Genomic DNA, 19,663 nt, shown 5'->3' with positions numbered 1-19,663 from the left:
AATATCAGTTTATTGAAGTATGTTATGCCCAGCAGCGTAACATAACTTTTCAGATGACATGGGATTTTCAATAGAGGCGATTCAAAGAAGACGCGGTTTGCGGATTCCGCATTCCTGCTAAGTACTGCCAACGCCACCGCTGCCGCTTGCGTGAGTGGAGAGAAGACTGGTTTACCACGCGATCAAGCTTTGTATATGTGAAAGATTTTATAGAAGCTACGCTAGGTACGAGACCGGAGGTTCAGGAGAACCTATTTCAAAACTTTTTAGTCAATGATTATTACATCGTCGTTTGGATTCAGGATTTACAATGAAAAGTTAAGCTATAACACTAAAATCTTAGGAATTTGATGGTACAACTAAATTACTAATTGTGGAATTAACTAAATTGGTGTTCTTGCTTCTGTTCGCAGTTGCTGGCACTTAAATTGGTAAGTTGGTTATTAAATACAAACATTATTAAGAACACACTTATTTCTTTAGAAAAACTGAAAAAAAAAACTTAAATATATACCAGTGATATTGTGTGGCGATCCCCTTATTTCCAGTATCCAGTAAGTACCTAGCAATTAATCCTTTTATCTTACAGCCTGTTTTTAACAAGACATCTTATCGACGGGTCCCGGGTTGGGCGCCAAAACTCGATCACAGAGGAAATTATAACCTCATTCAAGCACTAATATAACACAGTCCTTTGCAACAACGCTCCAATGCAACCTATTCGGTTTCCACCTAATTTCGGTTCACAGCAGATAACAAATTACCTATTATGGTCTAATTATGGTGTGTATCTGTGTGCGCTAACCATGCTTAGCCCGCGGGTACACGGCTGTAGACTAGCCGCAACTAGTGTATGCGTGATCATTTTGTGTCGCGGTTTCGTTCCTGAATTTTGGTATTTGGTTCGCTGAATATGGGTATTGATGTTTAGGTGTTTAGATACCTACTACGTATGTTTTAGATTTAAAGGGTATTTAAATATTTTGGCATTGTTGAAATTATAATTAGTATTGTCTATCTAACTGTGACTCTTTTTACATAGTGACAAATCTTGTATAGAATTTAACAATCTTGTAAGAAACGGTTCGAAACGAAAGAATAGTAGTTAAAAGTAAGTATTCAATAAAGTTTCGCCAAAACCGACACTTTTTTAGTTACACCTCAAAAACTGGTCTAAGTTTTATCCCCTCAAAAATATCAAAAGCATAAAATTTTTAACCAAGATTCGGTTTCAAGACGCCAAAAGTTCTACATAACTTGATTCCGTTTAGTGAGCAAGTTGCAGTTACCTACAAAGTAGAGAATTACATTGTAAATACTTATTCCGCTGTCGTGTAATCCTCTGCGGGAAATTAAAAACTTTCATCGTTCAGTTTAAAACTATAAAAATGATTTGCTTCCAAACGAGCGTCTGGAGACAGCGGTTGTTATTGAAAGACTTCATTTATAAATCTTCAAATGAATTGAAAGTTTTTGAGAGCTGTTATAAAATGTGGGCTTCTCCTTATTTATCAACGGAACTGAAAATTGATGATTTACATCGCTATCACTTCAATTTATAACCTACTTTATTTACTCACATTAACTACTCGGATAAAGAGTAGACTTTTAAATAAAAAAAAACCGGCCAAGTGCGAGTCGGACTCGCGCACCGAGGGTTCCGTACAAATCCTGTACAGATAAAAAGTGAGTCTCGCGCCAACCGTTCAGTTTAGAACAATCATAGTCATGGTAATTTCGTGAGAGTCAAAATAGTTAATATTTTTTATTTTATAATATAACTAAAATAGTAGGCCAGTACCTTGTAAAAGTTATTTTATTAAAGTTATTTATATACAACATTTTATAGTCATCATTCAGAAATTTGATTGAAAATAACTAATTATGTCTTAAAGGTCATTGGGCATATCTGATCCGCTTTGTAAAAAGTGACGGACATGAATCAAAGTAGTTTTAAATCGTAGAGAATGGTATGACGTTTCTTTGAATATAAATATTTTATTAAAATTCCATGAAGACGAATGTCCAGGATCGTTTGAAAAATATAAAAGACAAGCAGTTTCAGAGGATTGTACAGGATGCAATGCTAGTTTTTATTGTTAAAGACTTTTCATAAAGAAGGAAGATGCCAATTCGGATGACCAGGATCTGATGAGAATCTGGAAACCCTGAGAAATCGAGGTCAACTCTTGAATATTGTAGGCACGCATCGAGTCATAACCAGACATGTGAGTGTATTTTTGAGGATACTGGTAAATAGTGAAGGTTTGGAGCTGATTTGATTATGGAGACCACAGAGAGTCGAGGGAACTCCTGAACGGTATGTTGCAACTACCACGTGCTTGGGCTTATTTTATTCGTATTTGCGAAGACTTTCCACATAGATAGGTTTGACTGCCATTGTGTGATCGATAGCAAAGATCAGATATAGTTATGGGAACTCCTTTACAATTTATAACGTAACCTTGTGTTGGAGCTTATTTTATTTTAGGTGACGAGAATTCACTACTAACTTGGGTTAAAGCAGCCATTGCAGGAATGGGATCTTTTATTTTTGAGGGATTAATCACCTAACGAGCCCCAGTTTCAGGTTTTTTCGAAACCGCCTGACGACTTGTAGCTGTCGAATTGTAACAACGATTTCTAGAGAGTAGGATTCGGGGCTGCTGGCTTTACGTTTCTGGAGCCTTGACAAAAGTGTAATTCTGTCCCTTTCTTTGTTTTATAAAGTCGGCTTTATTTTATTTTGTAGCATTTTACAAACAAATCCAACTTCAAACATATAAACAAGCAACAAGAAAACAAAAGCAAGAAAGAAATTAAAAAGTTGTTAGGTGCATCGGTCTAGAAGTCGGTGTCTAGAGGATGCATCTATATTTACCACCGAGATCTAGACCGATGCATATAAACAGTTTTCTTATATATATAATATCATTGGTTTTCTTGTTGTTTTTAGAAGTTGTTTTTTATTTTTTGTAAAAAGTTTTTATTTTTAACTTTTGTGAAAAGTTCTCGTCAATACGAATAATACATATAAGCCCAAACACAACGTAACTAAAACATACCGTTAAGGAGTTCTCTCGACTTTCTCACGTCTCCATCATCAGGTAAGCTCTACACCTTCACTGTTTGATAGTATCACCAGACATACATCTGAGAATCAAGTTTTAATCCTATGCATGCCTACAATTTCTGATAGTTGCCCTCGATTTCTCAGGATTTCCATCATCAGATCCTGACCTGATGACAATGGAAATAAACGGTGAGTATACTCTCTCACTACAAAGAAATGATTTCTCAAATCCGTCAAACGTGGTCGTTTAAATTCCCCATTGAAATGAGGAAAATATTTGATGTTTACACCTGATTTGCTCTATACTTCATTCAAAATAACATTAGAAATTTAAGTAAACCTATTTTACTGTTTGTTCAAACGATTTTGACTTCTATTGCGTTAGTAGTATGATTAATGGCGGCTGCAGTAAATACTTGGTATTGTAACCACTATTTTGCTTTCAATTCCGTTCTTTTGTGTACGGAATAGAAGCCAAAATCGGTTGAACAAACAGTAAAAAAGGTTTACTTAAATTTCTAATGTTATTTTGAATGGAGTATAGATTCCCATGGTTAACATTGATACGACTAATGCCTAATAAATCAGAGCCTTATATCATTATACTGTGCTATATTTCGTTCGTGTCCGCCGTGGGTATGGTTTCCATACTAAGGTGCCCAATGACCTTTGAATGATTTAAAATTTTTCACAGTTTAGAGGCAATTATATTTAAGAAGTGTTTGATATGAATTTCACTTTTTATTCAAAACTTTAATATCTCTACGCGTTCATGTGAAAAAGGGTAGGTAGTAAGTTTATAATCATTAAAAAAATGTTTTATGTCATGTAAGCAAAAATAGTATTTTAATATTTTATGTAACTTCAAATTTATCATTTTCGCAATTTTTCCTTTATCTGTACTATATAACGTTGCTTCGTGCCGAATTTCAAGTTTCTGAGTTCACGGGAAGTACCTTGTAGGTTTTGATTCCCTAGCGTGTGACGGAAATTCGTCTAGGGTGTCGGTAAAACTGCTGTATCTTTTGATCGCTTTAACTTAGAAGTTTGATTTTTTCATTGCTTAAAGGGACAATAGACCTAGGTATTTGGTATAAATTTCAATTTGGTACCTTTATTCGTTCGTGAGAAATAAGGTAGTAAGTTTAATTTTATTAAAATATTTTTATTAATATTATTTAACTAAAAAATGTGATTTTCGCAATTTTTCCTATATTTGCATTATATGACAATGCTTCGTGCCAAATTTCAAGATTCTGAGTTTACGGGAAGTACCCTGTAGGTTTTGATTCCTTTGCGAGTGTCGAAAATTTGTTGAAAATATCGACATAATCGGTTGTATCTTTTGATTGGCTTGGCTTAGAAGTTTGATATTTTCACAGCTTAAAGGGGCAATAGACTCGAGTATTTCATGTGAATTTCAGCTTGATACGTCCACGCGTTCTTAAGATAAAGGGTCTTGACAGACAGACAGACAGACAGACAGACAGACAGACAGACAGACAGACAGACAGACAGACGGACAACAAAGTGATCCTATAAGGGTTCCGTTTTTTCTTTTCGAGGTACGGAACCCTAAAAAATATCAAATCATATCATTTATTCATTTTATCAAAGTTCACACTAAAATAAAATATTATTTCTTAAAATCTAGACATATAATATGTGTATATAATATGCGTGTGTAAGTATAACCTTCGCAGTACCAGCTATTTCCATGCCTGTAGGTATTAATCGATTCAGCAAATATTCGAGAGTTTTCATTACCTCACAGAGACACGTTTTAACTCTCCGGCTCACGAGCACAAAGGTCAAAGCGACTCGCAGGTAAGTAAATAGGTACCTAACATATTTATCACTTTCAACGAATTCCATCAACAAATAAAACAAAACGTGCTCAAATAAAATGTTCGACATTTCCAAAACACTGTTCACCGAAAACATATAAAATGTTAAAAAAATACAAACAAACGGTCCAATACACATTTGAACTTTGGTTACTCGATGGTTAATTCATCGATACGTTTTTTTTGAGAGAAAAGCATCGATTTTATTACTCGTTTACCGATACAGAAGGTGTTTAAGGGTGCACAACACTTGGTAATCCAATCTTTTATTTATTTATAACTTACGAGGAGCAGACAGTCGATACTGCCTAGACGACGATAGGCCGACCGTCACACCGAAGTTTCTGCAATAATTTCAATCGTTCCGAGTCTCATTCCTTGCTAAGTAAACGAAGCCAGAACACAGACATTTAAACATTAGCTACTGTTGATATTAGATTAAAATATTTGTTTTAAAGATCAACAAGACAAATTAAAACGTATTTACTTAGTTTCTTATGATCCCTAGAAGCAATGAAACAAACAAGTTAGTTTCTCTCTTCGAATACAATTACATACCTAATAAGGTTTCTGAAACTATTTCAAGGCATTTGCAATTCTGTCGTGAAAAGTTTACATTTAAAGTAGTCTTCTGAAATCGAGATTCCTTGGCACTGTGATGCACAATTTGCATTTCGTTTGTTTTTCTCGCTTTAGCACACAGTAACAAATTGCGTGCGAACATTTCCGAAAATGTCAAGTAATGTCGACTGTAAATTGTTCTATGTCGGTGTAACAGGCATCCTCATATAAGTAAAGTACAATAACCATCGTTGCTTCCAATTGGTACCTGATGAAAAATGCATCGCCAATAGATACCCGACACCCTATATTGCTTCTGAAATGCTTTTGGTATTACCTTACTTTACAGTGAAGATTACACTTAGGTAAAATAAACGTACTGTATATTTTGAGGGTTCATATTACGTATTTTAAAATTGATACTTTAAAGAGCATATCTATCTACAAATTTTAAAAAAGAAAGACCCACATCGCATCTGTCTATGTTCGCGATAAACTATTTTTAAGCGGTTTTCACCATGCGATAGAGTGATTCTCGAGGAAGCTTTTAGTGTATAATTTTTTTGTAATTATTCCTGTGTACTATGATCGCTAGTTTTTTGGTTTAAAACTAAACTATATCAAGATCTACAAGATAAACATCCTGTATGTCCAAATTATGCTATATCAGACAAAAAAATACTCTTTTTTCCAGTTAACAGAATAGCTAAACACATACCTATATGTACAGGAATAATTGAGTAAAGCAAACAAACAAACAAGCGGTGACCAGTAGTCAAACACGAAACACTAACTTTGCTGAAATAGAGACAAACACCAACATTTTGGACACAGAATATACAACAAAGTTTCGATATTAAATTACTTTGAATATTGGTTGTCGATAAATTCGGTTATCAGCCTTTTTATCAGCTATTATAGTAGGCTTGTTCGTATTTCGGGATTATTCCAAAGCATTACTGCTGCCCTGGTACACCAAGGGCTCTAGAAGGAACATGGTGGGTTTTAAGTCAGTAAAATTCAAGCACTACTTTACGCTGCATCCACGGTGTGTGTAGTCATATTATTATGATGACTTTCCACCTCACAAGATATAAGCTTTCTTTGAGGTCTTGAGTTCTTTGGTACTTGACTTTCGGTGTGACATTTCCTACCTATAATAGAATTTCGAATTATCATTGAGTTTTTCTTTGTCTTCCATTATTCTAGACAAATACAATACTATCAACTTAGTAGGTACCTACTATCAGACACTGATCAAGGTTCGTTACCCCGACAATCTATAACTGTTTCATACATTCTATTTCAGTTTTTCTAACTGTAACACAATAATATGTAGGTACCATAATATCCGCTTGCCGTCCGTACACATGGAGCTTGTCTTATTAATATTAACGGTGTTGTACATACTACATTATCTTATGTACGGAACGTTGCGTCAGAAATTATGGGACTCTATTAGAGGCCGTCCTTCGCTTCACAAATTACTAGGTTTTTAGGAGGAAAGGGAAATATTTGCTCAGAACCTTTTCCCCATAGCATTATGCTGACGTTGATAAAATGGTCGCTGTTTAACATCATCAAATATGCAACGAAGTCCGCCAAAATAATGAGCACGTGTCAAAGGGAAAACAGTCTTGTTAGGAATAAGTAAGTATTTTCCTCATTCATTGATTACAAAGCTTTTGATATACCTGTAAGCACAAAGATAATCAATTTTCCCTAAATTCCTTTCATTCCCTTAATTGTAGGTGTATTTGGCATCTTTATAAAGGACAATTATCTCAATGTATTCTCCTAGGCCCAGATTTCATTTCACCAAATTGTACCTCATTGTTTTCCTGGACAAAGACATAATCGTAATTAACAGTTTGTGAAACGGCACCCACAGACATGATAAACTTCAATTTATTTTGCGAACAAACGTAGCCAACAACTGAGCTTTATATACCCACCCGTATTCCATTACCTCAAACTACTCTTAAACGAAATAAAATACTGTATAAGAATCCCTGAGAGAACAGGTAACGTTCCTAGAAGATTATTGTATGGGTTCAAGCAATTACATAAGAAACCATAGAAATGTTGAGGAAATTTCCTACATGCTACATGCCACTACGATTTGTAATTGTCGCCTCATCCCCAGTGGAGACGCTTTAAGTCGCCATTTTTCTAATAAGTGTCTTTCTAGTGACATGTGACGTCACTGGTCGGTTTAAGGAAGCGTTTTGTGAGACGGAAAAGTCCTTGTAACAGTTTGTATGTGACACTTTTGTTTTTGGATTACTAGATGACCTTTTCTGGTGTGGGTGCAGTAGGAGACTGTCGAATTTTTTGCGAATAAAATCTACCAACTCGTTTCGTTCGCCCATAGAGTACCGAAGAGCAGTATCTTTTTCGTCAATTAGTTACGTATGTCGAGAGAGGCTGTACACATAAACATTAATTCCTTTATAACTTGGTCAGGCCATCACGCCTGAACGGGTGGACCGATTAAGCTGAAAATTTGAGGGAAAGTAGCTTAGACCCGGGAAAAAGACATAGAATAGTTTTTGTCACGATCCAGTTACGGTAAGCAGTTAACTCGGGACGTGGGTGAGACTGCGGACGAAAGCTATATTATATAACTCTTTGCAAATTACTCAATTCTATATCCTCAGTAATTTATGGTAAGTGCAACCGTTTCCCACGCTTACAAGGAAGAGCTCTTACACAGTATACGAGTATTCTATCACTCAACGTTTAAACTAAGTTCAACCTTGTCTCTTTAGCTGAAACTTGAAACGTAAATATATCTGTGCACGAGCTCACTACGATTTATGTTCCTCTTTGTGAAGTGGAGGCACTCGTACGATTCAAAAACGTGGATGAAACACTTGGGTTGTTACGCAAATGGTGACTGTAATCGGCGTGATAGGACGACAGAAAGAATAGAGAAAAACGTTTTTTTATAATCAAACTACATGCCATTTTGATACAAAGTACATGAATAAAGGACCGCTTGACCGATTGTGTGCAAACTTCACATTAACCATCTACTAAGTAGTCCGAAACATTTGGTTTGGATAGGTGAAACCCTTATTGAGTTATAAAATTAAAATGAATTATGCCTTATTTTTATGCCTCACTTTTTATGCCTTATTTTTGCCTTATTATTGCCTTATTTCTATATATAGAAAGAGGACCTGTACCTTGGCCTAGGACATCATAAAAGGCTGATGATAGTGATTAGTGCCGAATACTTAACGCAGACAAACCTTGTATTACATATGCGACAACAACAACTCCAGACTCCAATATGTTGTTGTCATTTATGTGAGAGCAATTGTTCTGTGATGTCCTTAGAAATTAGACTTGATTGATCGAACAAGCAGAATGCTTACAAATTCATTGATATTGATTACTGCATTGTGATTAAATGACAATACGGTGAACGTTGAACGATGATTTTAGAATTCACCATGGCCCGAATGATCACAAATTACTATAAAGACAAATAAGACAAAGTGTGGTAATTTTGTCCAATGTACTATCGGGGCCACTAGCTTGACCACCACTAGGTTCCTTTTTGCTTATGTATTAGAAAAAAAACATTTTCTTGCTTTACTCTAAAGCCCTTGAATAAACGATATTATGCTTTCCTAGAAGGTTAAATCTATAAAGGGTTTTCTTTGAACAGGGCCGTGGGTGCCAGGTGGAAAAAATCACGGTGGCTCTGAATATAGCATTGTCTTAGATAAAAATGACTATGTTTGTTTGTCATACAAGCAAAAACTATAAATTTCACTTTCTTCTCTTTAACGTATTTGTTGCAATATTGCGATAAGAAAGGTTGTTTCCCTAATGTACCCCTAATTATTACGATTTCAATATGTAATGTACACATTTTAGAGAGAAATCCCTCCGAAGTTCCCTTGAGAAATTACCTTTAGAAATTCATCATATAATTAGGTATGTATTTAATTACCGTATGTTAATCCATCGACATTTTAAACAACCACACTACGCAACAAAATACGCACAAACAATGTTAATAAACATCAAATTGCCGAGATTGTATATCATTCGGATTGCCAAATGGAAGCCTGCTCATCAATCACCATGCTCATCTGACAGTTTTAATTATATCCAACAATGTAAATGCGGATAACATCAACGGGAATGTGGATATTTTTAACTGAACACATAATGGCTGCATAATGGGAGCAGTTTAAATACCACGATATGAGTCATTCTGGTGTCATTTGAACATCCTTCGCAATCAAGTCTGAAAACCAGTCTTTACTAGGGTTATTGGGTTGCCCGGGTAACTGGGTTGAGGAGGTCAGATAGGCAGTCGCTTCTTGTAAAACACTGGTAGGTACTCATCCGCCTCTAGATAGACTGGAAGCCGACCCCAGCATAGTTTTGGACAGGCTAAGCTATTAAGAGTTCTTGGCTAATGAGAGTCTATCTGTCACGCTTTGACGCCAAAACCGTTGAATCCATAAGGAATTTCTAAATGTTTGGTACACAGATAGCCTTAGAAAGGACGTACCTAAAGATCCTTTTTACCGCAGTCCTGTCACATAAAGGGCTTAAGAAGGAACATTTAAATCAGTAAGTGGCTGACACTCCTAGCGGGAGCCTAGCGGGAGGGAGTCATTTCATGAATTCCCACAAAAATGTCTTTTTACCGTGTTGGCAAGTGGTTCACCCAGAAATTGGGTGAAATAGCTAGTATATTTTACCATAAACCAGTTATATAAAGTTCACCAAAATTCTCTCAATGTTTAGTACTTAATCAGAGCATCTGTCAAGCCAGCCGCGAATTCTCTCGACTCGAGGAATCTACGTTCAAAATTTGACGCGAGATTTAGTTTGATATATGAATGTGTTCCCGCGTCTTGTTCTGCGGTTCAATTGTGGGGAGTATTGAAATCAATAGAGAATGTTAAGGAAGATTATTATAATGTAAGTTACGTAAATATAGACATTAATACTATATACTTTGAATATGAGAATATGTATTTTGTTCTTACCTACAATTACGTATTCAATGCTTAGAAAAGAACTACATGTTATGAATGGCAATTGGTGGCAATACTCATATGTTTTTAAATTACAAACCTAGTCATGAATGTTAGTATACTCATAAAATCAGGACCTAACTAATTATTATTTATTAATAATCAGGTACTAATAAGTACCTACATTTATATTGATGACCATGTCAGATAGTGATCATTTTATGATGTGAATGAATGCTCATGGAATATTATTTTGGTAAATCACGTGATTCAAAGGTTCTCACACTTTGACCTATCTAGTTCCCAAAACCTTCCTCAAACCAAAAGTACAATAGCCTATGAACTCAATAATAATCTCAAAAAGAAATCCTTAAAATATCCACCAAAAGCCGTTTGGGTATTTTAGTTATATGGCGAACAAAATTAAGGAGTAAAAATAGCGTTAATAAATCGAGTTTCTTTTGTAGTCGTATAATGACTTGAACACAATATACCTAGTAATTCCTTTCATCTCGCCTAGGTAACAATGTAGGCTTCACCTTTCATTCTATATAAGTGCTTGTTATACACAGACAAAGGAACTGGCTTTTTATTAACTTGGACACGAGATTTTGGCGAAATTAGGAATTAAATTGAGGTCTCAATGTACTCGGATAGAACAATAGGATAATTATATTTTATCATCTCATCTTAAAATTAGGGGATAGGCAAAAATGCTAAGAATAGCTAAGAATATAATACTGTCAACAAACCACCCTTATTTTGTCTTCTTTTTATAGGTCACGTATACCATTGCCTAGTTTTCTAAATTCATTAAACGTCTTTGCACAGACTAATTGAAAGCTATCAGCCAATCAGATTCTTCAGACAAAAACAAATAGAGTTCGCACGTGATGGACATTTTTAGTGAAATGTCTGTATTAGCCTTGATTTACACCTCTTTCTAATTATTCTATAAACGTCGCGAATTTGGTGGCAAGTTTTATTAACCTTTTGAACATATTTTTCTAAAGGCACTTTTAGTTTCGATAACGTGACTTTTTACGTGTCAAACCAAATTAAAACAAAAACTGTATAGTACTTGTGTCCCTCTACACGTTGCTACGCGCTACGAGCTACGAGCGTAGCGTTCGTAGCACTTGTCTACGTTACACGTCGACAACACGTCCCGCTCGGCGTGCAAGCTACAACACGGTGAAAAAGGATTTTCATAAAACGCCATTTTCATAGAGGCCGTTTAAAAAAAATACACGACACGGCTTGGTCGTTAGTTGAAAATCTGAAAAGAATCGTATTGTAGCATTTTTTCATTCATTCATTTAAATCGGTCCATATATCTGCGTAAATGTTCCCTTCAGGCTTTATGGGGCTCTCTGGTGGACTACTCTAATGGATAGTCACGGGAACACTGGAATACTGCCATAAAAAGTGGTAAATTTATTATTATTTTCTTATGATGCGACGTGGCTTGCATCGAAACAATAGAGGAAAAGTTGAGAGAAAAATTACCCCTATATAACAGTATATACTCTATATACCCTACAAAAGATTATAAAATACGTGGGATTTTATATTATTTCTCAAATTAGTACAGTTGAAATTACAGGTTTCGATATAATAGATGTATTTTGTGAAGATGGTTAATTTAAAATCTGTCTTTTAAACAAATCCTGCACACACAAAGTCAAGTATTTACATACTAAAATTGCGTCAAAAAGAAACATATAATATTATTTATTGCGAGTCTAACTGACCCTCGATCTAGTGTCTGATAGCGTCACTAAATCACTTCCAACGTTTGTTTTATTTGTTTGGCGGCCATCTTTCATTGGTATGAGGGTAGCAATTGAATACTAAGTCGGACATACGTAATTTTTGTTGCTCAGGTAATTTATTTGAGTGATATCTATTGTTTGTTGTAGAAACACATTTGTTGCAAAGATGTTTGTTTTTGTGGTGGTTATTTCGTGTTATTGGATTCACCTGTGTGTTATTTATGTAATAGTTACCTACTAATAGTTTAAATGCGAAGGTAATTTTGTGTGTCTGTCCAGATTTAACGCAAAAATTAGTGAACCGAAATGGGTTATAACAATGACTTTTTTATTATTTATTTATTACTTACTAAAAGTAGTAAGAAGTAGTAGTAGGAAGTACATAATTTCCAACAAATACAACATAGTTTGTCTGTTGGATCATATAAATCACATATGGCATTGTATCAAAATTAACACGATTTAATCGGCCGGTAGTTTTATGCATTGTTAAATATTACTGCAACTGTAGTATCAAGTCCATGAAATATATTTAGTCATCCCAAGTGTTGGATCCAGGTTCTTTTTGTTGCACATGAAGAAGAGATACCTACTAGTTTCTAAGTTATTTCAGAAAATAATTTAAAGCAAGTTAATATGACACACAAACATAAGCGTATGTAGGTAGGTACGTCTAACCTACCACATATTACCAGTAGTCGAAATACAGATAAAACAGCAATAACCATTCGACTGGAAGTGTCAATCTAACAAATGGAGGTGAGAGCCTGGAACACATTGTTTATACGTTGCCAATATAAATTACTACACATATCAACTATTTGTAGGTGTACGTACAGTTAAGGTGGCTATGTCTTTTTGTTATAAGATGCTAGCCTTAGTTCGCTGGTTCTTTACACCGTATATAAGTTTTAAACAACTAAATGGAACGCTTGACATAGCTAGTCCACGTTTTTTCAAAATCGATTTCCTTTACCATTACTCAGTGATTCGTGTTTTACATTGTGAATCGAAAATTCAGAGGCAGGTGCTTTTAGTCAGTAAGAGTCTGACACTCCCTCACCGCTGCTAACCCACAGCGGAAGGGGTCATTTGATGATTTTTGACGTCGTTAAAAAAAGGTGCTTTAACCTCAACGATTGAAAAAGACATCGACTCATTTAGCGATGTGAACATTTTCATGTTATCGAAATCTACTAGACGATACTGTGACGTCACAGACAAACTCCGTCATATAAGTGACAAGAAATAAGTTCTAGATCTCAACAGAAGTTTCGAGTCTCTTCAATCTTTTGTTACGTGTCTTGTTTATGAGGCTGATCCCTAAAACTCGGTCAAGGATACTTGAGAAGGCATCAAAACTAGTTATTGTTGTTCGTAAAATGTTTCAGCACTTTCTTGAAAGTTTAATTGTATATAAAAGTGTCATGATAATGAAATGATTCATTCAGAAATTGCTTACATTTGAGTTATTCTATGATATTACTATTTTTTTTACGGAGATTGTAGGGCTTATCAATATAATATTAGACCTTATGAACCCTCGGTTATTGACTGATACCATTTTGAAGATAATTTATTCGAGACTATCTGCATTATTAGGCACATAACATATAATTGTATTTCACCATTAGTTATAAAAGCATGAAGTCATATAGGTATAGGAATTTTCTCCTATCTAAGTATCTTTTTTCGTGATAAAATATTGCAATATCATACTGACTTAGCAATGTTATGCATATTTTACACCATATTTTGCAATTAATTTGATTTAGCAAATTAACAAATATTGTCATGCAATAATGTCAATTACAATTTTCTAAAACTGTTCAGAATAGCCGCACATATAATAACAAATAGGCCATAAACAAAATAGGTCCAATAAGCCTAACTTCTACCTCTATTATGTACCCCACTTGTCCAATTCAAAATACAGGCAACACCCAACATTTTTCACGTAACTTACCGGCGTGGCAATTTGTACAAAAAACTACCTGACCTTAACGACCAAACGTTTTTGGTAGGAAAGCTACAAAAAGTACAACATACACTTTTGTTCAGAAACAAGTCTGCTAGATATATGGTGTGGGAACGCCGACAATTTTGTAGTGTTGCGACAAATTGGCGAAGTGAAAAATTGTGCGACTGACAGAACGGAATTAGGGATGCCAAATGTAATATCTAGTTTTGTGGGTGTCTTTTTTGGAGTACTAACCTCTTTGAAAGTATTAAAGGCCTGCGTAATATGTTTTAATAACATTATCAAACCAACACAATTATTTTATAAAACGTGTGTTCGTTATTTATATCAATAGATATCTAAATTAATACAGTTTTCACAAAATATAAAAAAAGAACAGTTAGTTAGTCTTACCTACATCACATTTTACAATGACCCGGTTTAGTTAAAAAACGTTACATTCATAATCGTCTGCCACAATATAAAACTTATTCTCATTTCATAATCCAACCTTTCCTACGCTCTTATCACTAAAATACACCCTTGACTCCAGTAATTATTGTCGTAACAACACTAATGACCACCCGTTTGAATTATTACAAAAACTCGCACCCCTGTATCTTTTGAGAACTTTACCCAAAGAAAGATAAGCCGGCGTTGACTCTGCTAAATTAAAATGTAACCTCCCATTCATAATTCTCTTTGTAGCGGAATTATGAAAAATAGAATAATGGAGTAAGTGAATACGAAAATGTTATTTTTCCTTTAACATTTTTATTGTCTTTATACAACTCTTTTTGTCATATTTTTTTGGTTATGTAGCTGTGATAAAATGCGCTGACATGTCATATACTCTTATGTCAACGGTAATCATAACATATTAAGAAGTGAAGAGTTCACTGAAAATTAAATATTCAGTCCCTTTACTTCAAATAACTGCCTTTCCATATCATAATTGTTAAGTCATAACATTTAATATACCTACTACACATCTCTGCAAAAACCCTTTACAAAGAAAAACATTAGACTTTTGAAGCACATAAGCACGTGTTATAAGAAGCAAATAAATGCGCATAACTCAACTTCTTCAGTGCTATTTGATAAACAAAAAGTAGCTTTTTGCATAAACAATCTAACTGCCCATTTTATGTATTTTTCACAAAGAAAACATGCGCCTTATCTGACCTTTGCTGGGCTTTCTCAAACATAAGCCAGTACACACTTAGAATTTATCGCAGTTACTGAATTCAGAGTTCGCGATCATTACAATAAACTACATAAAACACGAGCCCACCTAACCGAGGTGCGTTTATCTCTGTTAACGAAAGTTTAACGATTAATTAAGTTCAGTTTTAATCTGAGTGGTGTAACTCACCGGTCGTGAAGTAAGTGAATTGTGATTATTTATCGTGGTTCGTGTTCATTACGAAACAATTTATTCACTTTTATAATCCCTTTCCTTTCCTGTTGAAATAAATTTTGTTTATTGATTAGATTTTCAGTCGATTGAGTCCGCAATGTTTAAAAATAATACTAAGACCTTTGCTCAAATACCAGCAATTCACAGAAGCTCGGACACAGCAAAACAAAATAAATTCATTAAATAAACATAAATCTTCACTTGAAGGCGAGGCTAGTAAAAATAGGAAAACAAACAAACAGGTAGCATAAACCTGAAAGGAGAACTCATTAAGTTATTCTCAAAGAAAAACAGAGACGGGAAATATTAATTAAAACCTTCGTATAAGGACCGCGGTTAGGAAGACTGGGAAACTTCTTCGAGTGCAAAATATTCTTTGAGGAGAAAAAACTGGTTCGTTGTAGTTTACGGAGCTAGCTTTTGAGCTCTAGACTCCGATCTATCGGGCGCAGATTAATTGGGGTCCGGGGTGAAAACTTATTTAAAACTCAGCTTGACTGCTCGATAAACAAAACAATGATCCGATAAAGTTTTGATGTCGGAATAATTTACACAGGTTCTCGTACCTACCTACCTACAAGTTTTTAATTGAGGTGAGTAAGATGAAATGCTCGAATATTTTATGTTTGGAACCTACATATTGTAATGAAAGTTTTGCTCGTCATGCTTACACGACAAAACGGTGGTGCCGATTGTCGATTGGAAAATTATTCGCATCCGTGTTTACAGTCCATGCGTTTAGTACTTTTTGAGTTCATCTCAGATAGAATAACAGATAAAAATAAGCAATACAGGATATAATTTAATAAAAAAGATATTATTAATCAATGCTGTGAAAATGATGAGCGCGTAACAACAACACGATGATTGTCTTATATTTTATTTGATAGCCGTATCTACTAAGTGCCATATGTACTCCATTTAGTAGGTAAGGTAATCTTAATAGATTTTATTGACATATTGCGCATTTTAAGTAAATAAGCTACTGTTTAAATTGATAAAGTTACTGTGTTTTTACATAATTTTTAGCCTCATTTCATTAACAAACTGAGTTATTAAATAAAAACTCATGTACAGTTTGTTTATCTCTAGTTACTCTAATGGAGCGCATTTTATTTGCACCTATAATGACATGCAATGAGTTGCAGTTTTTGTTCTATGCAATTAAATACGTCGTAGGTTGTTTCTGCACCTATAGAATGCACTTGCAGAATCACCACATATGATTGTATGACATTAAGATTACAACAATGTAAAGATTATACAATACTTGCAAGGTTAAAAGGTATGTTATTATGTACATATGTTTAGGGATAATAGAAACTGACCGTTATTATGCTAAGCATTTGACATAGTAAGACAAAAGTACCTGTACTGTCTAAACCTACTAAAATTATACAGTTGAAGAGTTTGTTTATTTAAACGTTTATCTAAGCAAATATATGACCGATTGAAAAAATATTCCAGAGTTAGATAGAGTATTTACCATGGGACGCGGGTGAAACCGCTGGCAAAAGTCATACTCACAATATTCAGAACTGAAATTATATTTAATTAATTAAAACTTACCAATCTTGATGAATGTACATCAACAAATTAATATGCTCGTATTATCGCAACACGTTGGCTGTCTGCCCACATTTTTAATATTGGCTATTTTAATTAAATTCATGTTTTAGGTCTAACCGCAGTCACCGTGGACCATTCATTATGCACAGGATTTAATAATAAATGGATGCGATAATGGATGAATAGAATACATCTGGCACGCTGATAATTAATTTCAAATACTTTAATTCAATGATATTCAAGTTTGGACCTTTAAGAGCTCGCAGACTGTGGAGTGAACTGTCAAAGGTCAGCTGGCGTAATGGTTGGCTAACTAAAGCCCTAACCTACTTAGTTATTACACAGTCACACTAAGTTTATTTATCATTGTTAAGGCGAAAGTTTTTGAGTCTATTTGTTACTTTAGTATACAAATACTATAAAACAGTTATATGATGATTATATATTACATTACATTAGGATATCATATAGGCAAATTTTCGTCCAGCTCTGAGAAATACAAACTCGGGATCCAGCGAAACTGCGGGGTGCAACTAGCGATTATTAGAAATAGATACTTCAAATTTAATCCCTAAGTGCTGAAACAAAACCTTAGGTACTTTACCAAATATTTACACAAACAGGTGATGACACTGTAATGTGTGTTCATTATCATTTGGTGCAGGTGCATCAGCGCTCGAATGGGGATGCGGTGGGTGGCGATAGGGTTAACGTCATCCCTACTATGGGTGAAAATGACATTTGTGTGATTGTGAAGTGATAAGCTTTTAGCAAAGGTATAATGGAGTATAAACTTTTTCGAGGAAACTACTGGGTATTTTATTTTGTTGATTTGGAATGATGATGTAACTGTGAAGAAATTAAAAGAAAACGGATTCTGTACTTTTTGGAGCAAATAACTTTGTCTTTAAGGTTTTAAGAAGATTTAGAGAGGCGTTATAAAAAACTTCGATTGATTTAATCGTCTTTTGCCTTTTTAATTGGAACAACTAGTAGTGGCCCGGTCAGTATGGATGCAGGAAAAGCAAAAATTCACATTTCATCGCCCCGCACCGCTAGCCGAATGCTTTTTTTTATATTTCGCGCATTTTAATATTGAGTGCGACTGTACATGTCACATAGTAGACATTTTTGCAGTAAATCAATTTAAATTTTGATTTTAACATGCAACATTTTATAAATTTTATAGTAGTAAAGTTAGAATGCTAATAAATATTATTAACATCCTTTACAAATAGTATTTATTGTGGGATTTAGTGTAAGTTTCCGATTTTCGAGTGAATTTCTAACATATTATTTCGATTCTAATAACAAAAACCCTATGGCAAGAATCATTTTTATCACATTAAATAAAATGTAGATAGGAACTGCTTGTTAGTTGCTAAAGTCAGCCAGTTTTAAAGAGTAAATCAATAATAAAATCTACATTTAATATTGAGCGCAGTCAACCTTCTATAAAATATCTGCCACATTTATTGTTTTACTACTACAATACTTCAAACCGAGCGTCGTTACACACTGTAATAACGATCTTAACACAACTGAATAAAGTTGCAAATCATACACCACTTCATTCACCTGGCATTATCTTCGCCGATATGTCAATATCTGTATTGGCGACAAAAGTGTGGGAAGCTTACGTGATTCGTGATTTAAAAACAGTTGATTTCCAGTTGAATTGAATGCAAAGGATAAAAATTACTGTTTTACTGTTTGAGCTAGTTCCTTTTAGCAGTGTTTGGTATGGAGCGATGACGGCTGCAAAATAAATGGGGAAGAATTACTGCGCTTTTTTGGTTTTTATTTTCGTGTGGAATAATGTGGGTACATTTTTTGGCGATTACAAATACCATGTCTTTAACACTAAGGATAATTTTCTCAAATATTAACTACATAAATGTCGACTTTGGAACACAAGAACATCTACTGAGTGTAATTGCGTCACATTAATATATGTGTGTAATATGTGTTCAAGGTTCTTAATCTCAAAGATTTTCCGTTATCACATACCTAAACCTGTCTCGTTAACCTTTCTATAACAATATATAGTTGGAATACCAATTCAATTGAAAAACAAACTTCTGATAAAAATCCGAACAAAATCCCTTAAGTTGCTTTTGAGTTTAGGTACAAAGATATTTACACATGTACTTATTTTTGTATCTTCTTTCTTTCTCAATCGCAGATGAATAGATAGATTGACATATTATAGATACATTGGTAGGTACATAACATGTATTTGTTGGTATTTGCTCTAAGACAGATATTATTATCAACTACCATTGTTATCAGACACTTCGTGAGAAAGAAGAATCTAAATATATAATAAAAAAATTAAAGCAACGTTGAAAAGAATTGTTTATACGGAAAACCAGTTTTTATATAAATAATGATTGATTAATTAAATGTTTTGACGTATTTTATCGACTTAAGATAATTGGAATGAAAT

General features: G+C 34.3%; 1 protein-coding gene across 1 annotated transcript in view; it reads right to left on the bottom strand.

Moving 5' to 3' along the window:
* The window catches only part of LOC110378426 (globin-2 A chain), a 51,678-nt gene that overhangs the window by 29,126 nt on the left and 2,889 nt on the right, over positions 1-19,663 (bottom strand). The window lies entirely within an intron of this gene.

The sequence above is a fragment of the Helicoverpa armigera genome, chromosome 2 (genome assembly GCF_030705265.1).
Source record: "Helicoverpa armigera isolate CAAS_96S chromosome 2, ASM3070526v1, whole genome shotgun sequence".
In the NCBI taxonomy this organism is placed as follows: Eukaryota; Metazoa; Arthropoda; class Insecta; order Lepidoptera; family Noctuidae; genus Helicoverpa; species Helicoverpa armigera.
The sequence above is the reverse complement of the archived record's forward strand: the minus strand, read 5'-3'. Positions and strand labels throughout refer to the sequence as shown.